The following is a 24751-nucleotide window of genomic DNA, read 5'->3' on the forward strand; positions in this document are numbered from 1 at the left end:
TCAGGGAAAATAAATAAGCATAAATATGGGTTGTATTTACAATGGTGTTTGTTCTTCACTGGTTGACCTTTTCTTGTCACAAATCTTGCTGCGGTGATCTCTCTTTCTCTCTCTCTCTCTCTCTCTCTCTCTCAGGAATCCATTATCTCCTGGTCTATTCTTTAACAAGGACTCACTCACATTCAAATGGCTGCTGAGAAGAGGGAAAGAAAGTCAGAGAGAGAGAAAACCAAAAACCCAACATCCCTGTCTTCCATTCACACTGAGGACAGAGCTGCTGATGGGCCTGGGCCTTTGTCTGACACACACACACACACACACACACACACACACACACACACACACACACACACACACACACACACACACACACACACACACACACACACACACACACACACACACACACACACACACACACACACACTCACACACACACATTATTGTCATGAGGATCTCTGCAGGATGGACACATTATGAGAGCTAAAGGGGAGGATCTCTTTTAATTTAAACTCTTTAACCCCCCCAAACCCCCACTCTCCCCCTCCTTCTCTCGTCCCCCTCTCCCCCTTCCATCATAGGACAAAGGAGAGCCTAGTTGAGTGATGAGAAGCCCTCTTGAGAAAGGCCAGTATTGTCATTCAACATCTGTAATGAGCTCTGAGAGGTGATGAGAGAGATGACAGAGGGGACAGGCGAGAGGGATTTACCTGATTGAATGGACAGAGAGAGGAGAGAGAATGGAGGAAAGGAGATAGGCAGTAAAGGGATCAAGAGCAATGCAGACTTGCAGAGTCATCGCAACGGGTCGATGCATGGGCTGCATCCCAAATAGCATCCTATTCCCTATACCCATAGGGCTCTGGTCAAAAGTAGTGCACTATATAGGGAATAGGGTGCCATTTAGAACACAGACATACAGTGGTTGTCAGTGAATTGATTATGGAAACAGATCTTTTTAGTTATTTATTTAGTGATTCCTATAATATTTAATATAATGCCCCTTAACTATTATGATACGTTTTTGTAGACATGTTTACTACATGTAATCCCTGCAGGAATTGAACCCATGACCTTGGTGTTGCTAGTGCCACCCTCGGACCAACTGAGCCACAGTTGTATATCATCTGTCTTCTGTATACCACCCCTGCCTTGTCACAACACAACTGATTGGCTCAAACACATTAAGAAAGGAAGAAATTCCACAAATGAACCTTTAACAAGCCACACCTGTTAAATGAAATGCATTCCAGGTAACTACCTCATGAAGCTGGTTGAGAGAATGCCAAGAGTGTGCAAAGCCGTCATCAAGGCAAAGGGTGGCTATTCGAAGAATTGAAAATCGAAAATCTATTTTGATTTGTTTAACACTTTTTTGGTTACTACATGATTCCATTTGCTATTTCATTGTTTTGATGTCTTCTCTATTATTCTACAATGTAGAAAATAGTAAAAAATAAAGAAAAACCCTTGAATGAGTAGGTGTGTCCAAACTTTTGACTGGTACTGTATATAACTATACAGATGTAAGATCTTAATTTGACCTATGTTGTCACAGCAAAATAATCCTGCAGCAACAGGATTTAAACATTTAGTCCATAATGTTGCTTGATCGGTGTTTAGGTTATTAGATGGCCAAAACTGTTTATATAACTGTGTTAGTCTGGGTTTTCAGGGATTTTATGTAAATCACGAAGCTCATCTGCATTCTCAGCAACAAAAGACTGATCAAATGAAGATCCTACATCTCTATGTTTTGTTTTTCCTATTGCTGTACCTTACACTGTTATATTGATGTTACTTGCTTTGAAGATACATTTTAAAGAGAGAGAGAGAGAGAGAGAGAGAGAGAGAGAGATGAGAGAGAGATGAGAGAGAGATGAGACAGAGAGAAGACAGAGATGCTTAATTTTCCCTTTTGTGCTTTAACTATTTACACATCGTTATGACACTGTACATAGCCATAACATGACATTTGAAATGTCTCTATTCCTCTGAAACGTTTGTGAGTGTAATGTTTACTGTTAATTGTTGATTGTTTATTTAACTTTTGTTTATTATCTATTTCACTTGCTTTGGCATTGTAAACATGTATCCTATGCCAATAAAGACATTTGAATGAGAGAGAGAGAGAGAGAGAGATAGAGGGAGAGGGAGAGAGAAAGGGAGAGAGAGAGAGAAAGACATAGAGAGAGAGAGTTGAGAGTCATGTTGACACTGGTCTACTACCATTGCTTTAATGTATTGTTGTTCTGATTAATATTGTTGTTGTAGTTGTTGTTAATGGTAATCCCATGTCCACTACTACTATTATTATTGCTGTTGGTCCCACCATTTATTTATATATAAATATATATATATATATATTTTGTATATATATATATTTTAGTATTTTTTTCTATATGTATACTTTGACAATGTGTCACGTCCTGACCAGCAGAGGGAGTTGTTGTTTAGTATTGGGGTCAGGACGTGGCAGAAGTACTGGGTATGTGTTTGTCTAGTATTTCTGTTTCTATGTTGGTCTGTGTGGCTCCCGATCAGGGACAGCTGGTTATCGTTGTTCCTGATTGGGAGTCATATATTAGGAGTGTGTTTGTCACCTGGTTTTTGTGGGTTGTTGTATGTATTTCGCACTGCTAGTGAATGTCTGGCCTGTGAAACTGTCACTAGTCGTTCTTGTTTATTGTTTTCCCGTGTATGCTTTATTCAAAATAAATATAAAGATAAGTATTCACATCCCGGCTGCGTTTTGGTCGATTCAACACGGCTACACCTGTGACAGAACTACACACCAAACCAAGACCAAGCAGCGGAGGAAGTCTGGTGAGGACCGGGGAAAACGGCTGGTAAGGGAGCCCAAGAGGCAACCCCAATCATTTTTTGGGGGGGGGCACACGGGTAGTTTGGCTGGGCGAAGATGGAGCCCCAGGCCAGCTCCCTGTATACTTTTTGGGCAGAGACATACTGGACAGGTGCCGTGCTTTGGGGTGATGGGTGCTGTGGCGAGGCCGGGTGTTTTCAGGCCGGTACGCGCAGTACCAGCGCCCCGCATGTGCCAGGGGAAAGTGGGCATTCAGCCAGTAGGGGTGATGCCAGTCCTGCGCTCGAGACCGCCAGTGCGCCTCTACGGTCCAGTGTTTCCCGCTACACGCACTAGCCTTGAGGTGCGTGTCTCCAGGCTGGCACATCCAGTACCAGCCCCACACACCAGGCTTCTAGTGCGTCAGCCCAGCCTCGCCAGTCTGGAGCCTACAGAGCCGCCCGCCAGTCTGGAGCCGCTACGGCAGCACGCCCGCCAGCCTGGAGCCTAGAGCCGCCCGCCAGCCTGGAGCCGCCAGAGCCGCCCGCCAGCCTGGAGCCGCCAGAGCCGCCCGTCAGCCTGGAGCCTGGAGCCGCCCGCCAGGCCAGAGCCGCCAGGGTCATCAGCCAGGCCGGAGCCACCAGGGTCATCAGCCAGGCGAGCGCAGCCAGGGACGCCCGCCAGCCGGGCGCAGCCAGGGAAGCCCGCCAGCCAGGCGCAGCCAGGGTCGCCTGCCAGCCGGGCGCAGCAGGAATGGCTCGCCAGCCGGGCGCAGTCAGGGTCGCCCACCAGTCCTCCGACGCGGCCAGGGGCGCCACCAAAGTGGGCGACGCCGAGGGTGGAGCGGGGTCCACGTCCCACACCTGAGCCGCCTCCAATATAGGTGGGTTAGGGAGGGGGGGTGTAGCACAGTGCTGTCGTTGATGGCAGCCACCCTCCCTTCCCTCCCTTATTGTTTAGGGGGTATTTATTTTTGTTTTGTTGGGGTATTGGGGAATTTTGTGTTTTCTTTTTAGGTGCATTCGGGGTATGCACCTTTAGGGGGGGTACTGACCAGCAGAGGGAGTAGTTGTTTAGTATTTTGGTCAGGACATGGCAGAGGGATGTTTGTTTTGTATGGTGGTGGTTTTGTGTGTGTTGTAGAGGGGTGTTTGATTTAGTTGTTCCTGGGTTTTTGGGTGTATGTTCTAGGTTAGTATGTTCTAGGTTGTATTTCTGCATTCTGTCTAGTTTAGGTTTTCTATGTTTAGGTTTGGGTGCTGGACTCAATTGGAGGCAGGTGTTTCTAGTTGCCTCTGATTGAGAGTCCTATATAGGGGTGTTTGTTTGGTAGGTTGTGGGTAGTTATCTTTTGCATTGCTGTCTGTTCAGCCTGTGAAACTGTCATCTGTCGTGTTTATTGTTTTTTCGTGTACATCATATTTTAATAAAACGATGTGGAGCACGCAACCCGCTGCGTATTGGTCTGACAGTGATTTCGAGATATCTTCAGATGAAGGTGAAGATCGTGACACAATGTAAGCAATAATGAACTTGCCACGTCAAAGTCAATTGAATTGAATTGAGAGAGAAAGAGAGAGAGATATAGAAAGAGAGAGAGAGCAAGAGAGAGAGAGCGCGCAAGAGAGAGCACGTGAGAGAAAGAGAGAGTGAGAGAGAAAGGGAAAGAGAGAGAGAGAGATAGATAGATAGAGAGGGAGATAGATAGATAGAGAGAGAGGGAGATAGATAGATAGAGAGAGAGGGGATGGGCAGGACCATACAAGCTTGTGGAGAGGGACTAATGGACTGGAAACTTGCACTTTACTGATCACTTGATAGTGCATGAAGTGGTAGTTAAGAAACACACAGACAGACAGACAGACAGACAGACAGACAGACAGACAGACAGACAGACAGACTATTGACATTTGAATGTACTGATGCATTTATGGACACAAAAGGTTTGCCGTGCACAAAACACATTTTGCAGGATTGTGGCGAGTGAGAGAGTGAAAGCTTTGAGATAGACAGAAAGAGAGAGCGAGAGAGAGATAAAGAGAGAGAGAGAGAGAGCGAGAGAGAGAGAGAGAGAGAGAGATATATATATATATAGAGAGAGAGCGATGGAGAGAGTAGGAGAGAGATAGAGAGAGATAGAGACAGAGAGCCAGAGAGAGCGAGAGAGCGAGAGAGCGAGAGAGAGATAGAGAATTAGAGAGAGCGATAGAGACAGAGAGCCAGAGGGAGAGAGAGAGAGAGAGAGGGGATGGGCAGGACCATAAAAGCTTGTGGAGAGGGACTAATGGACTGGAAACTTGCACTTTACTGATCACTTGATAGTGCATGAAGTGGTAGTTAAGAAACACACACACACACACACACACACAGACAGACAGACAGACAGACATTGACATATTGACATTTTGACATTTCAATGTACGGATGCATGTATGGACACAAAAGGTTTGCCGTGCACAAAACACATTTTGCAGGATTGTGGAGAGTGAGAGAGTGAAAGCTTTGACAGTACAATATATCACACAGATGACATAACCATAGAAACACATCAATGACTGAGTGACAGGCAGGTAAAGTTAAGGGGTGGTCTGGGATTGGTACATCCATTTTCGTTGTTTTACAGTAACAATATATAAGCATTGATTCTTGAAAAGCATATCCTATGAATGGACAATGAGCTTAGTTCAAGTATCTGCCATCAGACCCCAAAATATAAGCCTGTTTAAATCCATTGTTTATAGTTATGAATACATCCCGTTAATAAATACTGTATTGTGTTATAGTGCTACTGGAAAGTCCTTTCTGGCAGGAGAGTTCAGGTCTTCTGATGTTAATAACCAGCTGAGGAAGCGACACAGCCATTAGTTCAAATAAAGACATTGATCATCAGTTGTACATATCAGCCTCTATTTGACGCAGACAGTCAAAACTGAGCATGTAATTGAATTCGGCCTTCACACAATAATGCGGTTTGGAGCGTCAGTGTTTCCTTTAAAGACACAGTTCAGACTCAGGGGTAAGAACTTCATCACACTAACTCCTGTTGTCACAGTGAGATTTAATACGACTGCATGAAAAACCAGAACCAGTGTTGAGAGTTCATCCTGAGAGACAACGAGCCCAGGACTAATGCAATGTTGTCGTGAATGAATTCTGCCCTAAGCACAAACCAAGTTACATGGACCACGTGACATCACAATGTATCTGGAATGCTTACTGGCATTCCAAATACTCTATAGAAGGTCTGTAGAGAAAATGATTACTATGTCTTGGTCAAGGTTTGGATCTCTATAGAGGCTGGGAATTTAGGTCTTTATCAGGATCTCAAAGGATCTCGTCTGGGTCTCTTGGATTTTGCTCCCTGAAATGTACAGTATGCCCTGGTGGGGAAATCACTGCTAATGAGTTGTTAGCCTGTTTGGGCTTTAGATGTGCATATTCAAACACTCCATTCATCAACAGAGTCAGTTATGTTGTAATCTGTAATTTGTCTCATTTGGTTCAGAAAAATTGCACCAGTTGAAATAATACAACCATAAATAAAATAAAGGGAAAACACACTCATTGAACATGAACAGGGGGATTCAAAATCTCAAAGAAAGGAAAAAAACGGTGTCACATTTAATTCTAAATGAGGCTAGATTTCTAAGGCAAGATGGTGAAAGCAGTCTGAATTCAATTGAACACAAAAAGTATAGCCTGTTTACACAGTGTCCTTTTTAACCAAATACTTCGCATACACCTCTTTTCCTGAAAACCGAGGGTGTCCTAATATGGACACCGTATCCCTGTGAGAGGAGTCTACCTGGTGGTAGTAGTACGTTTAACATTACCATAATCCCTCTGCGATGTCATTTGACTGTGAGATGAAGAGCAGTGATGAAGTGGCACATAAACACATGCACACACCTTTTTATTTTGTGAATAGCGATTTAGACATATATTACACATATTTGATCGTGGCTCAGGGTTATCCACATTTTTAACACTACATCACTGAAGTAAGCAACAATGTAAGCAACAAGCTCTCACTGTCTCACTGCAGAAATAGACGTTCAGCCACATTCTCAAACATCATATTTCAAAGAGTTTTTGTTATATCTGTATCAATCCATTTCTCTAAATGTAAAAGTAAGGGTTAAGTTAAGGCACTCATTCCTGAATGACTAAGGTAAGGATAAGACTTTGGGATAGGGTTAATATAAATAGAAATAATAACGGTGTCCATGACTGGTGCAGCAGTCTAAGACACTTCATCTCAGTGCTTGAGGTGTCACTACAGACACCCTGGTTCGAATCCAGGCGGTATCACAACCGTCCGTGATTGGGAGTCCCATAGGCTGGCGCACAATTTGCCCAGCGTCGTCTGGGTTTGGCCGGTGTAGGCCGTCATTGTAAATACGAATTTGTTCTTAACTGACTTGCCTAGTTAAATAAAGGTAAAAAAAATGAATCATGGGATTACACCCATCTTTCTGAGGGGTTGGGTTATTAAAAGCGGAAGTCAAATTTTGGTTGGACCTTGTGCGCAATTTACCAATATAAGTGATCTTTAAAAAATCACTTCAAATACTTTATCTGGGCTTGATTGAGCTTGCCTGCCTTAACGGACCAATTACTAGCAAGCTCTACATTGTGAGTGCTGCTCTGTGAACGAACCCTGTGAGACGTGTCTCCCCTTTTCATGTTGATCATCTAATAGTCCTTTTGATCTTATAGATATCATGGTTTATGCATGAGTAAATTTGATGCAGAATCACATTTTTCAGAGGCATGACTTTTTGACCCCTTCACTAATCTTCTACCGGTTCCCCAGTATCTCAAAGCAGTTTTTCGGAAAAACTGTTGCTATTTGGCATATGGCACAATAATTACCCAGAATTTTGTTTTTTCACTAATAGCAACAGAAGTAGTTACCTTCATATATCACCATTAACTCAGTTAAAAATGGGATATTTCCAACGTTACCCTGACATTAACTGTAACGCCCAGGCCATAGAGAGGGGTTTTTGTTCTTTATTTTGGTTAGGCCAGGGTGTTACATTGGGTGGGCGTTCTATGTTCCTTTTTCTATGTTTTGGTATTTCTTTGTTTTGGGCCGTGTGTGTGGCTCCCAATCAGGCACAGCTGAAGCTCGTTGCTGCTGATTGGGAGTCACACATAAGGAGCATGTTTTTCCTTTGGGTTTTGTGGGTAATTGTTTCTGTCAGTGTTTTGTACCAGACAGGACTGTTTGCTGTCGGTTTACTCTTTTCTTGTTTTGTATAGTGTTCATGTTGTTTATATTAAATTCTAATAATGAACACTAACTCCGCTGCACCTTGGTCCACTTCTTCAGACGACAGCCGTTACATTAACATAACATCAAAACAACTATTACAATCACACTATTTGGCTCCTATTCAAATCCACACACAGATCAGTCTGAGAGTATTTATCAGGAAATACGGGGTGTATCCCAAATGGCACCCTATTCCCTATATAGTGGACTACTTTTGATCAGCACCCTATGGGCCCTGGTGTAGTGCACTACGTAGGGAATAGGGTGTAATTTGGGATGCAGAATGTTATTTGTAAAGGGCGCTCTAAGGAACCAAACAGAGGTCATGTCATTCCGCTGTGGGGCTGACTATTTAGCCAAACGAAATATTGACTTTCCAATAGTCAGATTTAGAAGCAATACATTTCCGAGGCAGAAATCCCCTGAAAAGCTGGAAACCATCTGGTGCGGCAGCGAAAGCTTTAACGGAAGTCTGTGGATGAAAAACATATAGGTCTTCGCCTCGTATCAAACTGCTTTTATCTCCACTATGTCCTCTATGTTTAAAGGCAAAGCTTGACTACGACACCCTTCGATATTCATCACCCTCTATATTGGCAAAAGGCTGAACCCCAAAATCTATGCACATACAGTACCTCAGATTTTAACATAAATCATATTGATGTCAGTGAGAGATTGCCACAGAAGTTCGAGTTAAGCATGTGGATCTCGAGTCAGGATACTTCCCCTAGGGGCCTTGGATGAATATGAGCCTGATTCTCCCTCAGTGTCATCCCTGATCAGACTTCTCCCTCTAACCAACCTGCCTTCCTCTCTCTCTCCTCATCCCTCCTCTCTCCTCCTGCTTCTCCTCACCCCTAACTATCTCTGACAGCTGCCATGCCCCAACCACTGAGAGATCAGACCCAGCAGCTGTTTCAGGGCATGGAAGACTCCTCTCTCTCTCTCTCTCTCTCTCTCTGATCTTCTCCTCCATTCTCTCTCTTTCTCTTCCCTCTCTCTCTCTCTCTCTCTCTCTCTCTTTCCCGCTCTCGCTCTCTCTTTCTCTTCTCTCTCTCTCTCTCTCTCTGCCCTCACTCACTCCCTCCCCCCTCTCCCCCTCTCTTTCTCTGCCCTCACTCCTTTCATCCCCCTCTCTCTTTCTCTCTCTCTCTTGCTCTCTCTCCGAATGATCTCCTCCATTTTCTTCACTTCTCTCACTCTCATCCCCCTCTCTCTCTCCCCGTATCTCTCTCTCTCTCTCTCTGGTGGGTGTGTATCTGATTAGGATGTTCCGGTAATGAGGTACAGATACAGAGTTAATGCACCAGGCCCATTGGAGACATGTTACCTTAGCTGACCCTGTTACATACAGAGTCCTATTCCTTAGTGCACAGCGTAACAAAACCTTCGAAAATAAAGCAAACCCTTGAGTAAATGAGGGATACAAAGTATATTGAAAGCAGATACTTCGACATAGGTGTTGTTCCTAAGTTAATTAAGCAATTAACATCCCATCATACTTAGGGTCATGTATAAAATGCCCAGTTGATCATTATTTTGGCTACCCTGGCTAGAAGAAGACATCTCAGTGACTTTAAAATAAGTTTCTCAAATGGCATATAGGGTTTAAAGGGTGTGTCTCAGTCACCAGATCTCAACCCAATTGAACAACCCACTGGGCACAGACGTCAGCTCAACGTCCAGTTTTGATTTGAATTTGGTTGAGTTGTCAACTAACGTGAATTGAACAGGAAATAAACCAAAATGTCATTGGATTTCGGTTCAATGTTGGGTGTAAAAATTATTAAATTCCCTTACGTTGATTACTTTTTGCAAATTCAATCAGTTTTCCACATTGATTCAACGTCATCGCATTGAATTTCTTAGTTGAAATGATGTGGAAACAACATTGATTCAACCAGTTTTTGCCCTGTGGGAAGAATGGTGTCGCATCTCTCCAATAGAATTCCAGACACTTTGAATCTATGCCAAGGCACCTTGAAGCTGTTTAAGTTGGTGTTTCCTTTATTTTGTCAGTTACCTGTATGTGCAAGTAACACATTTGTCAGTAACACATTCCTCATTGACACGAATGCCTGATTTACATAAGAGTCAGGAGTTGCATGCATTTCTCAAGTTAGGATTCATCCCTAAGCAAAGTTTAAACCTGTTCATTTGAAAAAGCAATGAAACAAAACAAAGAACCAAATGTTAAATACAGATTAAGAACAGCATAAAGGCTTCAGCAAATGTGCTAAAAAGCATTTCAAGTGTTTTGCTTGTTTTCTCATCATTCATTTATGAAAATATATTTATATTGATGCAAATTATTGGTATATCTGGCTTGAGTCACTCCCACTTAACATGATTTTCCTATGTGTGCTGCTCTAGAGTATGCTATCGCTAGCAGCTAGTCTTCATTAATGATAGAAAGCATGATGCTACATGACATTAGCATTTCGTAATGACGTTTAATTATGCATGTATCATATGACTAGTCACTAGCAGTGGAGGGAAGTGCTTACCCCAAAGCCAGTCATACCACAGAAATAGATCTAACATTATTTATCACCTTTTGCACGACACTCAAATGTCTGAGTAATGCCTTCATATGTTATTCAAAAGGCAAACACAACAATATAGACAATTATAGAGGGAAATATATTTTGAGATAACAATTCATTACATAACTATATCACAGTATAATCCTCTATCACAGTGTCATCCTGTATCACCCTGTATCACAGTATCATCCTCTATCACATTATCATCCATTATTACAGTATCATCCTGTATCACAGTCTCATCCTGTATCACAGTCTCATCCTGTATCACAGTATCATCCTCTATCACAGTATCCCAGTATCATTCTGTATCATTAAGTATCACAGTATCATCCTGTATCATCCAGTATCATCCTATATCATTAAGTATCATCCAGTTTCACAGTATCATCCTGTATCATCCAGTATCATCCTGTATCACAGTATCATCCAATATTATTCTGTATCATCCAGTATCGCAGTATCATCCAGTATCATCCTTTATCACAGTATTATCCAGTATCATCCAGTATCACAGCATCTCAATATCATTCAGTATCATGAATCATCATATCTGTATCATCCTGTATCACAGTATCATCCAGTATCATTCTGTATAATCCTGTATCACAGTATCATCCAGTATCATCCAGTATCACAGCATCTCAATATCATTCAGTATCATGAATCATCATATCTGTATAATCCTGTATCACAGTATCATCCAGTATCATCATGTATAATCCTGTATCACAGTATCATCCAGTATCATCTTGTATGACAGCATCATCCAGTATCACAGTATCTTCCAGTATCACAGTATCATCCAGTATCATCCAGTATCACAGCATCATCCAGTATCACAGTATCATCCAGTATCATCCAATATCACAGCATCATCCAGTATCACAGTATCATCCAGTATCATCCAATATCACAGTATCTTCCAGTATCACAGTATCATCAAGTATCGTCCAGTATCACAGTGTCATCTAGTATCATCCAGTATCACAGTATCTCAGTATGTATCATCCAGTATCATCCATTATCATACCTGTATCATCCAGTATAATCCTGTATCACAGTATCATCCAGTATCACAATATCATCCAGTATCATCCAGTATCACAATATCATCCAGTATCATCCAGTATCACAATATCATCCAGTATCACAATATCATCCAGTATCATAGTATCATCCAGTATCACAATATCATCCAGTATCATCCAGTATCACAATATCATCCAGTATCATTCAGTATCACAGTATCATCCAGTGTATCACAGTATCATCCTGTATCACAGTATCATCCAGTATCATCTGGTATCCACAATGCAGTAACTATGGTGAATATACATGACAACATCTTTGAAATACCCAATTTCCGCATATTTGAATATACACTGAACAAAAATATAAACGCAACATGCAACAATTTCAAAGGAAATCAGTCAACTGAAATAAACTCATTAGGCCCTAATCTATAGATTTCACATGACTGGAAATACAGACATGCATCTGTTGGTCACAGATACCTTTAAAAAAAGTAGGGGCGTGGATCGGAAAACCAGTCAGTATCTGGTGTGACCACCATTTGCCTTATGCAGGTGATAGGCTGTTGGTTGTGGCCTGTGGAATGTTGTCCCACTCTTCAATGGCTGTGTGAAGTTGCTGGATATTGGCTGGAACTGGAACATGCTGTCATACACTTTGATCCAGAACATACAAAACATGCTCAATGGGTGCCATGTCTGGTGAGTATGCAGGCCATGTAAGAACTGGGACATTTTCAGCTTCCAGGAATTGTGTACAAATCCTTGCGACATGGGGCCGTGCATTATCATGCTGAAACATTAGGTGATGGCAGCGGATGAATAGCACGACAATGGGCCTTAGGATCTCATCACGGTATCTCTGTGCATTCAAATTGCCATTGATAAAATGCAATTGTCCATAGTTTATGCCTCCCTCATACCATAGCCCCACTGCCACCATGGGGCACACGGTTCACAACATTGACATCAACAACCCGCTCGCTATCTGCCATCTGCCCGGTACAGTTGAAACCAGGATTCATCCGTGAAGACCACACTTCTCCAGCGTGCCAGTGGCCATTGAAGGTGAGGGAGCATTTGCCCACTGAAGTGGGTTTACAATGCCGAACTGGAGTCAGGTCAAGACCCTGGTGAAGACAACGAGCACGCAGATTAACTTCCCTGAGACGGTTTCTGACAGTTTGTGCAGAAATTATTCTGTTGTGCAAACCCACAGTTTCCTCAGCTGTCCGGGTGGCTGGTCTCAGACAATCCCGCAGATGAAGAAGCCGGATGTGGAGGTCCTGGGCTGGCGTTGTTACACGTGGTCTATGGCTGTGAAGCTGGTTGGACATACAGCCAAATTCTCTAAAACGACGTCGTATGGTATGGTAGAGAAATTAATGTTTTAGAGTGGGTTTCTATTGTCCCCACCAAGGTGCAACTGTGTAATGATGCTGTTTAATCATCTTCTTGATTTGCCACACCTGTCAGGTGGATGGATTATCTTGGCGAAGGAGAAATGCTCACTAACAGGGATGTAAATACATTTGTGCACAACATTTGAGAGAAATACGCTTTTTGTGCATATGGAACATTTCTGGGATATTTTATTTCAGTTAATTAAAACATGGGACCAACACTTTATATGTTGCGTTTATATTTTTGTTCAGTATATTAAAGTAGATTACATTGCACAGTTATGACACTGACTCCCCCCCTTTCCTGGACCCAGTCAGATTGAATCCCTTCTACAGTATCTATATCTGTGGTGCGAGTGAGCAAAATGCATCTTATGTTAACGATTAAACTTGCAGTGGTCTTTGGTGCTGTGCTACTGTCAGACCAAGTTGTTTGTGTGTGTGTGTGTGTGTGTGTGTGTGTGTGTGTGTGTGTGTGTGTGTGTGTGTGTGTGTGTGTGTGTGTGTGTGTGTGTGTGTGTGTGGCTCAGCGGGAGGGAGCTGCTGGAAGTAATCACGGCTCTCTCTCTCTCCCTCCCTCTTTCTACCCCTTCCTCTCTCAATCTCTCTCTCACTTCAATTAAATTCAAGGGGCTTTAATGGCATGGGAAACATATGTTAACAATGCCAAAGCAAGTGCCAAATCTCTCTCTCTCTGTCTCTTTGGAGTGCACTGACTAAAAGGCTCTGCATGGTCATTCGGACATCTGCAGTGGGCGTACAGCATTTACTGCGATGCGTCCTCAGCAGAAGCTAGAGCATTCATACTTATTGTGCTTCGCTGAGCAGAGCTGTTGTGAAGGAAGTTGTCAAGGAAGTGAGTTTGTGTTTATACAGGACCTCCCGCCCCCGCCTACCGTCAACCAATCATGTCAATGCGGAGCTATACGAAGCTATATGGAGCTCTCCGCATTGTTAAACAATTTGGGAGGCGCACAGCGATGCGGTATGGAGCTGGTAAGCCTCCGGATGCTCCACACGCTCCTTCCAGAGACTCCGGACCACATTTCCAGATCAAGCATAAATGGTCTTTAAATGCTCACGCTTGTTACACTGTTAATGAAGTGAACGAAGCAACACCTCTGTCTATTACTGATGTTGTAATTAACAAGCGGCAGCAGACACTTAATTAGCGTTAGTGCTGCAGGTCTGACAGACAGTGTGTTCCTCCTGGCCTTCGTTCTCACGGCTGAATGTAGCCTCTGTTATGGACGGTATAGGTGTGTGTGTCAATGTGGGTGTGTTGAAGTATGAATGCATATAAACTGAGTGTTTAGTGTGTGTTGCGCGCATGTGCGTGTGTACGAGTTTTGTGTGTGTGAGTTGAAGAACGACTACATATGTAATAACCTGCAGGAGCTTTCAACAGGGGGTATCTATCTCACTACCTTTTGTGCCCTGCACCTGAAGTCACTAGATGTGCTACATTTAAACGGTGTGTGATCATGAATATGGAATTGTCCAAAAGGAAATTTACTAGAGTCTATTGAGTAAGACTGGTTGGACTTCAGGCTGTTTAAAAAAATAAACAACCATTAGTACGTCCATTTTGACACTTTTTAAGTAATGACATATAGCCATTGATTCTTATATAATATTAATTGTATAAATGCCTCATAACTCAAAATATAATCTTGTTTTCACCAGCAATATCCCTCAGCTGTTTACCAAAACAAGCTGTTTACCAAAACAAGCTGTTTACCAAAACAAGCGGCAGGGTGACCGCTTTTATGTTTTTGAATCCTAGTTTGCCCTTTTAAGCGCTTTAGGATTGCAGAGCAGAGCAGGTGGTGAGGGCGTGTTAGGGGGTCTGCTCTCTCTCTCTTTCTCTCCCTGTCTCTCCCTCCTTCTGCCCAGTCTGCCACCTAAATGCCAACGTCACAGCAAGGTGGCCAAGGGGCATTCTGAACATGCTCTGCATAATAGTCAATAAGCCCATCTCCATCCGATTCCTACTCTTTCTTCCTCATCTGTTCTCTGTCACTTTTCTCTCTTTCTCTCCATTTATCCCTCTTCACATCCTTCAAACTGTCTAGATGTATTTCTCTCTCTCCATTGTCCTATGCTCCACTTCCCCTTCCACACTCTCTCCCCCTCCAACACTATCACTCCCGCTCATCCTTTTCTCTCTCTCTCATTTGTACTTCCATGGGAGCCTCTCTCTTTCTTTCTCTCCCCACCCCTCTGTTCCTCCCTCTCTCCATTTCCACTCTCCCTCTCTGTACTGATAGTGTTAGTGAGGATTATTTGTACTTCCATCGGATTCCGTAAAGGAACTCTATTTCCTTTATAGTGCACTACTTTTGACGAGGGCCCATAGGTTAGTAGTAGTGCATCATATAGGAAATAGGGTTCCATTCAGGATGGATTCCAAGCCATTCTGAATCCCATGGAAGTACAAATGATCCTCACTGACCCTGGTTTTACGGTCTTACTTCTCCAGCCCAGCTCCACTAACCAACTGAATGAGGATCACATCTAATTAAACAAGCGTCGGCGTACAGGCATTCAGCTCTAATTCAATTACTCCATGTATTTGTGCTCTAATTGGTTAGATGGCACCCAAGCCAACAGCGATGTGAGCAAACACTGTCGTCTAATAAACAGCTTTAGTTCACCTTTGCACTCTGAACCATCCGAGGAGAGAAGCTGCAATTCTGAAAGATTAGTTTAGTCTCTGTGCTAAGTTTTTAATTGATTTCTTTGAGTGGCTTCGAGTTGTGAATGAAAGAGAGAGATATTGCTTGCGTTATTCAAAACACTGAGAGAGGATTCTGTTGAATGTGTTTTGCTTCACTTAAGGAATCGGCTGTGTTGTACTTTGATCACATACTAGTTACAGTAGATAAAACGCGCAGACAGAACTTTTTATCTTGGGGGCAGAGATAAAAAAGTGCAGTTTTAAAGCTAATTTCCTGCAATTCTACAGATTTTGCCATGGGGCAGAGAGAAAAATGTGCTGTTTTATAGCTAATCTCATGATATTCTACACATGTTGCCATGTGGCAGAGAGAAATACTCATTTCCAGATCCAACATGTAGAATCGTAGGGAAGTTAACAGAAAATGGCGGTTGATATTCTGGCCAGGCGTGATAAGACTGCAACCCGCTGCTTTTATCCGTTAGTCAGCACGGCCTGTTTTGTCCTTCAGTTAGACTGTACATTTGCTTTCAGACTGACTGTCTGTATTGTTCATTAACAGAGACATTTAAGTACACTTGACACTCTGTTGTACTACAGAGTTGAGTCAGTTTGTCCTTAGGCAGGGAGAGGTGATGAGATGTGTTACGGGCCCTACTTAACCAGAGTCAACAAAGAATGAGCCATCCTCATTTAAGCCAACGCTAATCCCCTGGGGTCTGAGGCACTTAGACTAGACTAGAGAGAGATGTTATCTGCAGATACATTTCTCTGTGTGTGTGTGTGTGTGTGTGTGTGTGTGCTTGTATTGTGTGTGCTTGTATGTGTGTGTGTGCCTATGTGCTTTTATGCGTGCACGTGTAACCGGTGTGAAATGGCTAGCGAGATAGTGGTGTGAGCTAGTAGTGTTTCAATCGGTGACGTATCTAACTCTGAGACCTTGAAGTAGTTGTTTCCCTTGCTCTGCCACAGCTGTTGTGGAGCGATAGGCGTGACTGTTATCAATGTGTGCAGAACCTGAAGCCCAGGTTGGAGCAAGGAGAGGGACGGGAGCAAGACTGTGTGCAGACACATACAGTATCTATCCACATCACATGTGTAGACACATACAGTATCTATCCACATCACGTGTGTAGACACATACAGTATCTATCCACATCACGTGTGTAGACACATACAGTATCTATCCACATCACGTGTGCAAACACATACAGTATCTATCCACATCACGTGTATAGACTCATACAGTATCTATCCACATCACGTGTGTAGACACATACAATATCTATCCACATCACGTGTGTAGACATACAATATCTATCCACATCACGTGTGTAGACTCATACAGTATCTATCCACATCACGTGTGTAGACTCATACAGTATCTATCCACATCACGTGTGTAGACACACAGTATCTAACCACATCATGTGTGTAGACTCATACAGTATCTATCCACATCACGTGTGTAGACACACAGTATCTATCCACATCACGTGTGTAGACACACAGTATCTAACCACATCATGTGTGTAGACTCATACAGTATCTATCCACATCACGTGTGTAGACACACAGTATCTATCCACATCACGTGTGTAGACACATACAGTATCTATCCACATCACATGTGTAGACACATACAGTATCTATCCACATCACGTGTGTAGACACATACAGTATCTATCCACATCACGTGTGCAAACACATACAGTATCTATCCACATCACGTGTATAGACTCATACAGTATCTATCCACATCACGTGTGTAGACACATACAATATCTATCCACATCACGTGTGTAGACATACAATATCTATCCACATCACGTGTGTAGACTCATACAGTATCTATCCACATCACGTGTGTAGACTCATACAGTATCTATCCACATCACGTGTGTAGACACACAGTATCTAACCACATCATGTGTGTAGACTCATACAGTATCTATCCACATCACGTGTGTAGACACACAGTATCTATCCACATCACGTGTGTAGACACACAGTATCTAACCACATCATGTGTGTAGACTCATACAGTATCTATCCACATCACGTGTGTAGACACACAGTATCTATCCACATCACGTGTGTAGACACATACATTATCTATCCACATCACGTGTGTAGACTCATACAGTATCTATCCACATCACGTGTGTAGACACATACAGTATCTATCCACATCACGTGTGTAGACACATACAGTATCTATCCACATCACGTGTGTAGACACATACATTATCTATCCACATCACGTGTGTAGACACATACAGTATCTATCCACATCACGTGTGTAGACACAGTATCTATCCACATCACGTGTGTAGACACATACAGTATCTATCCACATCACGTGTGTAGACACACAGTATCTATCCACATCACGTGTGTAGACACATTCAGCATCTATCCACATCACGTGTGTAGACACATACAGTATCTATCCACATCACGTGTGTAGACACACAGTATCTATCCACATCACGTGTGTAGACACATACAGTATCTATCCACATCACGTGTGTAGACACATACAGTATCTATACACATCACGTGTGTAGACTCATACAGTATCTATCCACATCACGTGTGTAGACACATACAGTATCTATCCACATCACGTGTGTAGACACATACATTATCTATCCACATCACGTGTGTAGACTCATACAGTATCTATACACATCACGTGTGTAGACTCATACAGTATCTATCCACATCACGTGTGAAGACACATGCAGTATCTATCCACATCACGTGTGTAGACACATACAGTATCTATCCACATCACGTGTGTAGACACATACAGTATCAATCCACAAGTGGTTCAGGATGTGCTGGATGTGTCAAAGTCTTTCTCCACATGATTAATACAATCTACGGAACCCAACAACACACTGTGTGTGTGTGTGTGTGTGTGTGTGTGTGTGTGTGTGTGTGTGTGTGTGTGTGTGTGTGTGTGTGTGTGTGTGTGAGTGTGAGTGTGTCTGTGTGTGCATGGAGCAACCGTGCCCCAACTGAATAGAATAAAACTTTCCACGAGTTCTATCATAATCAGACCATTCTATTCCCCTGTTTGCATGATGGTGTCATGACAAAACAGGGAACCATGCTAACAGGTGCCAGACAGATGCCAGGGGAGGAGCTCTGGAATTCTGATGTCATATAGTTTTTGTAGCTCCTTCTGAGAAGTACTGCGGCTGGGGTGGCGGTGCTGTCATCCCACAACAATACAACACTGGAGGGCCTAGGGGGACGGCTGGGACAGCTGGGACTGATACAAACCATACTGGCCTTTGAGGATGTAGAGACTAGAGGAGGGCATGGAGGAAAGGGGTAGAGGGAGAGGAGGGGAGTGCAGCGAGGGAGAATGGAAGAAAAGTCCATGACACTAAATATCCACATCACGTTGTCACGATTCCCACCGACGGTTGCGCCCCCTCCTGCTCGGGTGGCGCTCGGCGGTCGTCGTCACCGGCCTATTAGCTACCACTGATTCCCTTTTTTGGTTTTCCCTTTTTTTTTGGTTTTGTGCACCTGTGTTTAGTTTGGGTAATTAGTGGGGCTATTTAATTTAGCTGGTCCGCTTCCATGTTGTGCGGGATTATTTCGTTAGTGGTGGCTCATGTTCGTGTCGGCGCTGTTTTACGCTGTGTGTGTTTTCTCCCCAGTGTTTGGGAATATTTTCTTTCAGTAGTGAGTCTACATTAAATACGCCACTACCCTGTGCTCGCTGCTTCCTGTGCCTCATTCCTTCACCACGACTACCAAGCCATTACAGAATCCCGCACCACGAAAAGGCATGGAATCAGCAGGAGCAGCGGCCACCCCTCTTCCCTCGATGGAGGAACGCGTACTCCACCACACTACGGTCGTCCACCGCATCGGATCTGCGATGGATCAGATGATGGAGAGGATGGACCGATTGGAGAGAAGTGGTCTCCTCTCTCCACCTCCGGCTCCTCCGATGCAGCCACCTCCTCCTCCCACTACGTCTGGCTCTGGCACGCTTCGTTTGGCGCTCCCGAGGGAGTATGATGGGGCGGCGGCTGGGTACCAGGGATTTCTGCTCCAGCTCGAGCTGTACCTGGCCACCGTCAGACCTGTTCCCTCGGGAGAGGAGAGCGTGAGTGCCCTCGTTTCCTGCCTGACGGGCCGAGCTCTGGAGTGGGCTAATGCGGTCTGGAATGGCCCAGACTCGGCGAGGGACCACTATCCAGAGTTCACCCGCCGCTTTCGGGCCGTGTAGGACCACCCTCCGGAAGGAAGAGCGGCGGGTGAACGGCTGTTCCACCTCAGGCAGGAGATGAGGAGCGCTCAGGACTTCGCGTTGGAGTTCAGGACCTTGGCTGCTGGGGCGGGGTGGAACGACATGGCCCTTATAGACCACTACAGATGCAGTCTCCGGGCGGACGTCCGCAGGGAGCTGGCCTGTCGAGACGTCGCTCTATCCCTGGACGAGCTCATCGACATGTCCATTATTCTGGACAATCTGCTGGCTACCCGCGGGCGTTCGGAGAGGGTCCTGCCCGTTCCACCTCCGTGCACCCCCGCCCCTACCCCTATGGAGGTAGGGGGGGCCGTGTCAAGGGGCACCGGAGGAGGTGGCTCCTCCTGCACCAGCTGTGGTTGGAGAGGACACACGGCCGACCGGTGCTGGAGGAGCCAGTCTGGGAGTCGAGAGGGCAGGCAGAACGCTTCTCGGTCACCCCAGGTGAGTCAGCACCAGATTCACCCAGAACCCCCTGTTGGTCACGTGTTCTTACCTGTTTTGTTTTCTAAATTTTCCCCCTCTTCCCAGCATAGGGTGCTAGTCGATTCAGGCGCAGCTGGGAACTTTATGGATCGTGGACTTGCCATTAACCTCTCTAGGACCGGCGGGACGAATTCGTCCCACCTACGTAACAGCCAGTTGAATCCTGTGGCGCGATTTTCAAATACCTTTGAAATGCTATTACTTCAATTTCTCAAACATATGACTATTTTACAGCTATTTAAAGACAAGACTCTCGTTAATCTAACCACACTGTCCGATTTCAAAAAGGCTTTACAACGAAAGCAAAATATTAGATTATGTCAGCAGAGTACCCAGCCAGAAATAATCAGACACCCATTTTTCAAGCTAGCATATAATGTCACAAAAACCCAGAAGACAGCTAAATGCAGCACTAACCTTTGATGATCTTCATCAGATGACACACCTAGGACATTATGTTATACAATACATGCATGTTTTGTTCAATCAAGTTCATATTTATATCAAAAAACAGCTTTTTACATTAGCATGTGACGTTCAGAACTAGCATACCCCCCGCAAACTTCCGGCGAATTTACTAACAATTTACTAAATTACTCACGATAAACGTTCACAAAAAGCATAACAATTATTTTAAGAATTATAGATACAGAACTCCTCTATGCACTCGATATGTCCGATTTTAAAATAGCTTTTTGGTGAAAGCACATTTTGCAATATTCTAAGTAGATAGCCCGGCATCACAGGGCTAGCTATTTAGACACCCACCAAGTTTAGCCTTCACCAAAGTCAGGTTTACTATTAGAAAAGTTTGATTACCTTTCCTGTTCTTCGTCAGAATGCACTCCCAGGACTTCTACTTCAATAACAAATGTAGGTTTGGTCCAAAATAATCCATAGTTATGTTCCAACAGCGACGTTTTGTTTGTGCGTTCTAGACACTATCCCAATGGTAAATAACGGTCGCACGCACGGCGCATTTCGTGACAAAAGATTTCTAAATATTTCATTACCGTACTTCGAAGCATGTCAACCGCTGTTTAAAATCAATTTTTATGCCATTTTTCTCGTAAAAAAGCGATAATATTCCGCCGGGAATCTGCAATTAGGTAAACAGCCGAAAGAAAATATATCACTGGGTTGACTCGGGCATGAGCCTAAGCCATTTGTCCTCTGATGGGCCACTTGGCAAAGGCGATAATGTGTTTCAGCCAGAGGCTGCCTCGTCATCGTTCAGATTTTTCCCGGGCTCTGAGAGCCTTTTGGAGCCGTAGGAAGTGTCACGTTACAGCTAAGATCCTGACTCTTCAATAAACAGAAGCAAGAACAACAACACCTTGTCAGACAGGCCACTTCCTGCATGAAACCTTCTCAGGTTTTTGCCTGCCAAATGAGTTCTGTTATACTCACAGACACCATTCAAACAGTTTTAGAAACTTTAGGGTGTTTTCTATCCAAAGCCAATAATTATATGCATATTCTAGTTACTGGGCAGGAGTAGTAACCAGATTAAATCGGGTATGTTTTTTATCCGGCCGTGTCAATACTGCCCCCTAGCCCTAACAAGTTAAGCTGGGCATTCCGCGGGTGCCTATAGATTCCCCCTTCCCCGTGCACTCCCTAGATAGCCAACTATTAGGGTCAGGGCTAGTCAGGGAGTCTACGGTGCCACTGGACATGGTAACACAGGGGAATCATAAGGAACGCATTAGTTTTTTCCTTATTGATTCGCCTGCGTTTCCGGTGATGCTGGGGGTCCCCTGGCTGGCTGGTCACAATCCCCGTATTTCGTGGAAACAAGGGGTTCTCCAGGGGTGGTCAGAGGAGTGTTCAGGGAGGTGTCTAGGAGTTTCCATAGGTGCCACGTCGGTGGAGAGTCCAGACCAGGTGTCCACCATGCGCATTCCCCCTGAATACGCCGATTTGGTGATCGCCTTCTGTAAAAAGAGGGCGACTAAATTACCACCTCATCGACAGGGGGATTGTGCGATAGAACTCCAGGTTAACGCTGCACTTCCCAAGAGTCACGTGTACCCCTTGTCACAGGAGGAGACGGCGGCTATGGAGACATATGTCACGGAATCCCTGGGACAGGGGTACATTCGGCCCTCCATCTCACCCGCCTCCTCGAGTTTCTTTTTTGTGAAGAAAAAGGAGGGAGGTTTGCGTCCGTGCATTGATTACAGAGGTCTAAACGCTATCACGGTGGGGTTTAGTTACCCACTACCTCTCATCGCTACGGCGTTGGAATCATTTCACGGAGCAAAGTTCTTCACAAAACTGGATCTCCGGAGCGCGTATAACCTGGTGCGTATCAAGAAGGGAGACAAGTGGAAAACCGCCTTTAGTACCACATCGGGCCATTATGAGTACCTCGTCATGCCGTATGGGTTGAAGAATGCTCCAGCCGTCTTTCAATCCTTTGTTGACGAGATTCTCAGAGACCTGCACGGGCAGGGCGTGATTGTCTATATCGATGACATTCTGATATATTCCGCCACCCGCTCCGCGCATGTTCGTGTCGGCGCTGTTTTACGCCGTGTGTGTTTTCTCCCCAGTGTTTGGGAATATTTGTTTTGTGTGTGAGTGTACATTAAATACGTCACTACCCTGTGCTCGCTGCTTCCTGTGCCTCATTCCTTCACCACGACTACCAAGCCATTACACACGTTTGCAGACTCATACAGTATCTATCCACATCACGTGTGCAAACACATACAGTATCTATCCACATCACGTGTGTAGACACATACAGTATCTATCCACATCACATGTGTAGACTCATACAGTATCTATCCACATCACGTGTGTAGACACACAGTATCTAACCACATCATGTGTGTAGACACATACAGTATCAATCCACATCACGTGTGTAGACACATACAGTATCTATCCACATCACGTGTGTAGACACATACAGTATCTATCCACATCACGTGTGTAGACACATACAGTATCTATCCACATCACGTGTGTAGACACATACAGTATCTATCCACATCACATGTGTAGACTCATACAGTATCTATCCACATCACAAGTGCAGACACATACAGTATCTATCCACATCACGTGTGTAGACACATACAGTATCTATCCACATCACGTGTGTAGACACATACAGTATCTATCCACATCACGTGTGTAGACACGTACAGTATCTATCCACATCACGTGTGCAGACACATACAATATCTATCCACATCACGTGTGTAGACATACAATATCTATCCACATCACGTGTGTAGACTCATACAGTATCTATCCACATCACGTGTGTAGACACATACAGTATCTATCCACATCACGTGTGTAGACACATACAGTATCTATCCACATCACGTGTGTAGACACATACAGTATCTATCCACATCACGTGTGTAGACACATACAGTATCTATCCACATCACGTGTGTAGACACATACAGTATCTATCCACATCACGTGTGTAGACACATACAGTATCTATCCACATCACGTGTGTAGACACACAGTATCTATCCACATCACGTGTGTAGACACATACAGTATCTATCCACATCACGTGTGTAGACACATATGGCAGTCAATTGGCAGTCACATGGCAGTCAATTGGCAGTGAGATTCTCTTTGTGTTTAATGCTTTAAAGGACATTGTTGATGGTGGGAATGGCTTGTCTCATTATTAAACATTGATATATTTTCATCATGATCAATTACACCTCATAGCACAACAAACCGCTTAATACTATTTTAGAAATATACTCTTCTTTCTTCAAACATGCATACAACATTGTGTAAAAGTATCATAAAGTCTAAACATTTTGAATTACCCACAATCCTCTAAAAACAGAGCCGCATGGCATAATTATTAAGTATTCATAACTTGCAAAAATTTCAGCACAACACAGATAAATCAAGAGGTGTTTACAAAAAAAATCTGTGTCTGACTACTTTAGTAAATACATAAAACATAATAGAATCAAGTAAGAACAACTTATTTAATAAATGTTAGATTTAAATATTATATAATCATAACTTGTAAAAACTCAATAACTTTAGATAAGCAGAACACATCAAACAGGAAAAGCATCAATACAGGACTAAGATCGAATCGTACTACACCGGCCCTGACGCTCGTCGGATGTGGCAGGGCTTGCAAACTATTACAGACTACAAAGCACAGCCAAGAGCTGCCCAGTGACACGAGCCTATCAGAGGAGCTAAACTATGCTTGCTTTGAGGAAGACAGTGTGA

The sequence above is a fragment of the Salmo trutta genome, chromosome 12 (assembly GCF_901001165.1).
Source record: "Salmo trutta chromosome 12, fSalTru1.1, whole genome shotgun sequence".
Taxonomy (NCBI): domain Eukaryota; kingdom Metazoa; phylum Chordata; class Actinopteri; order Salmoniformes; family Salmonidae; genus Salmo; species Salmo trutta.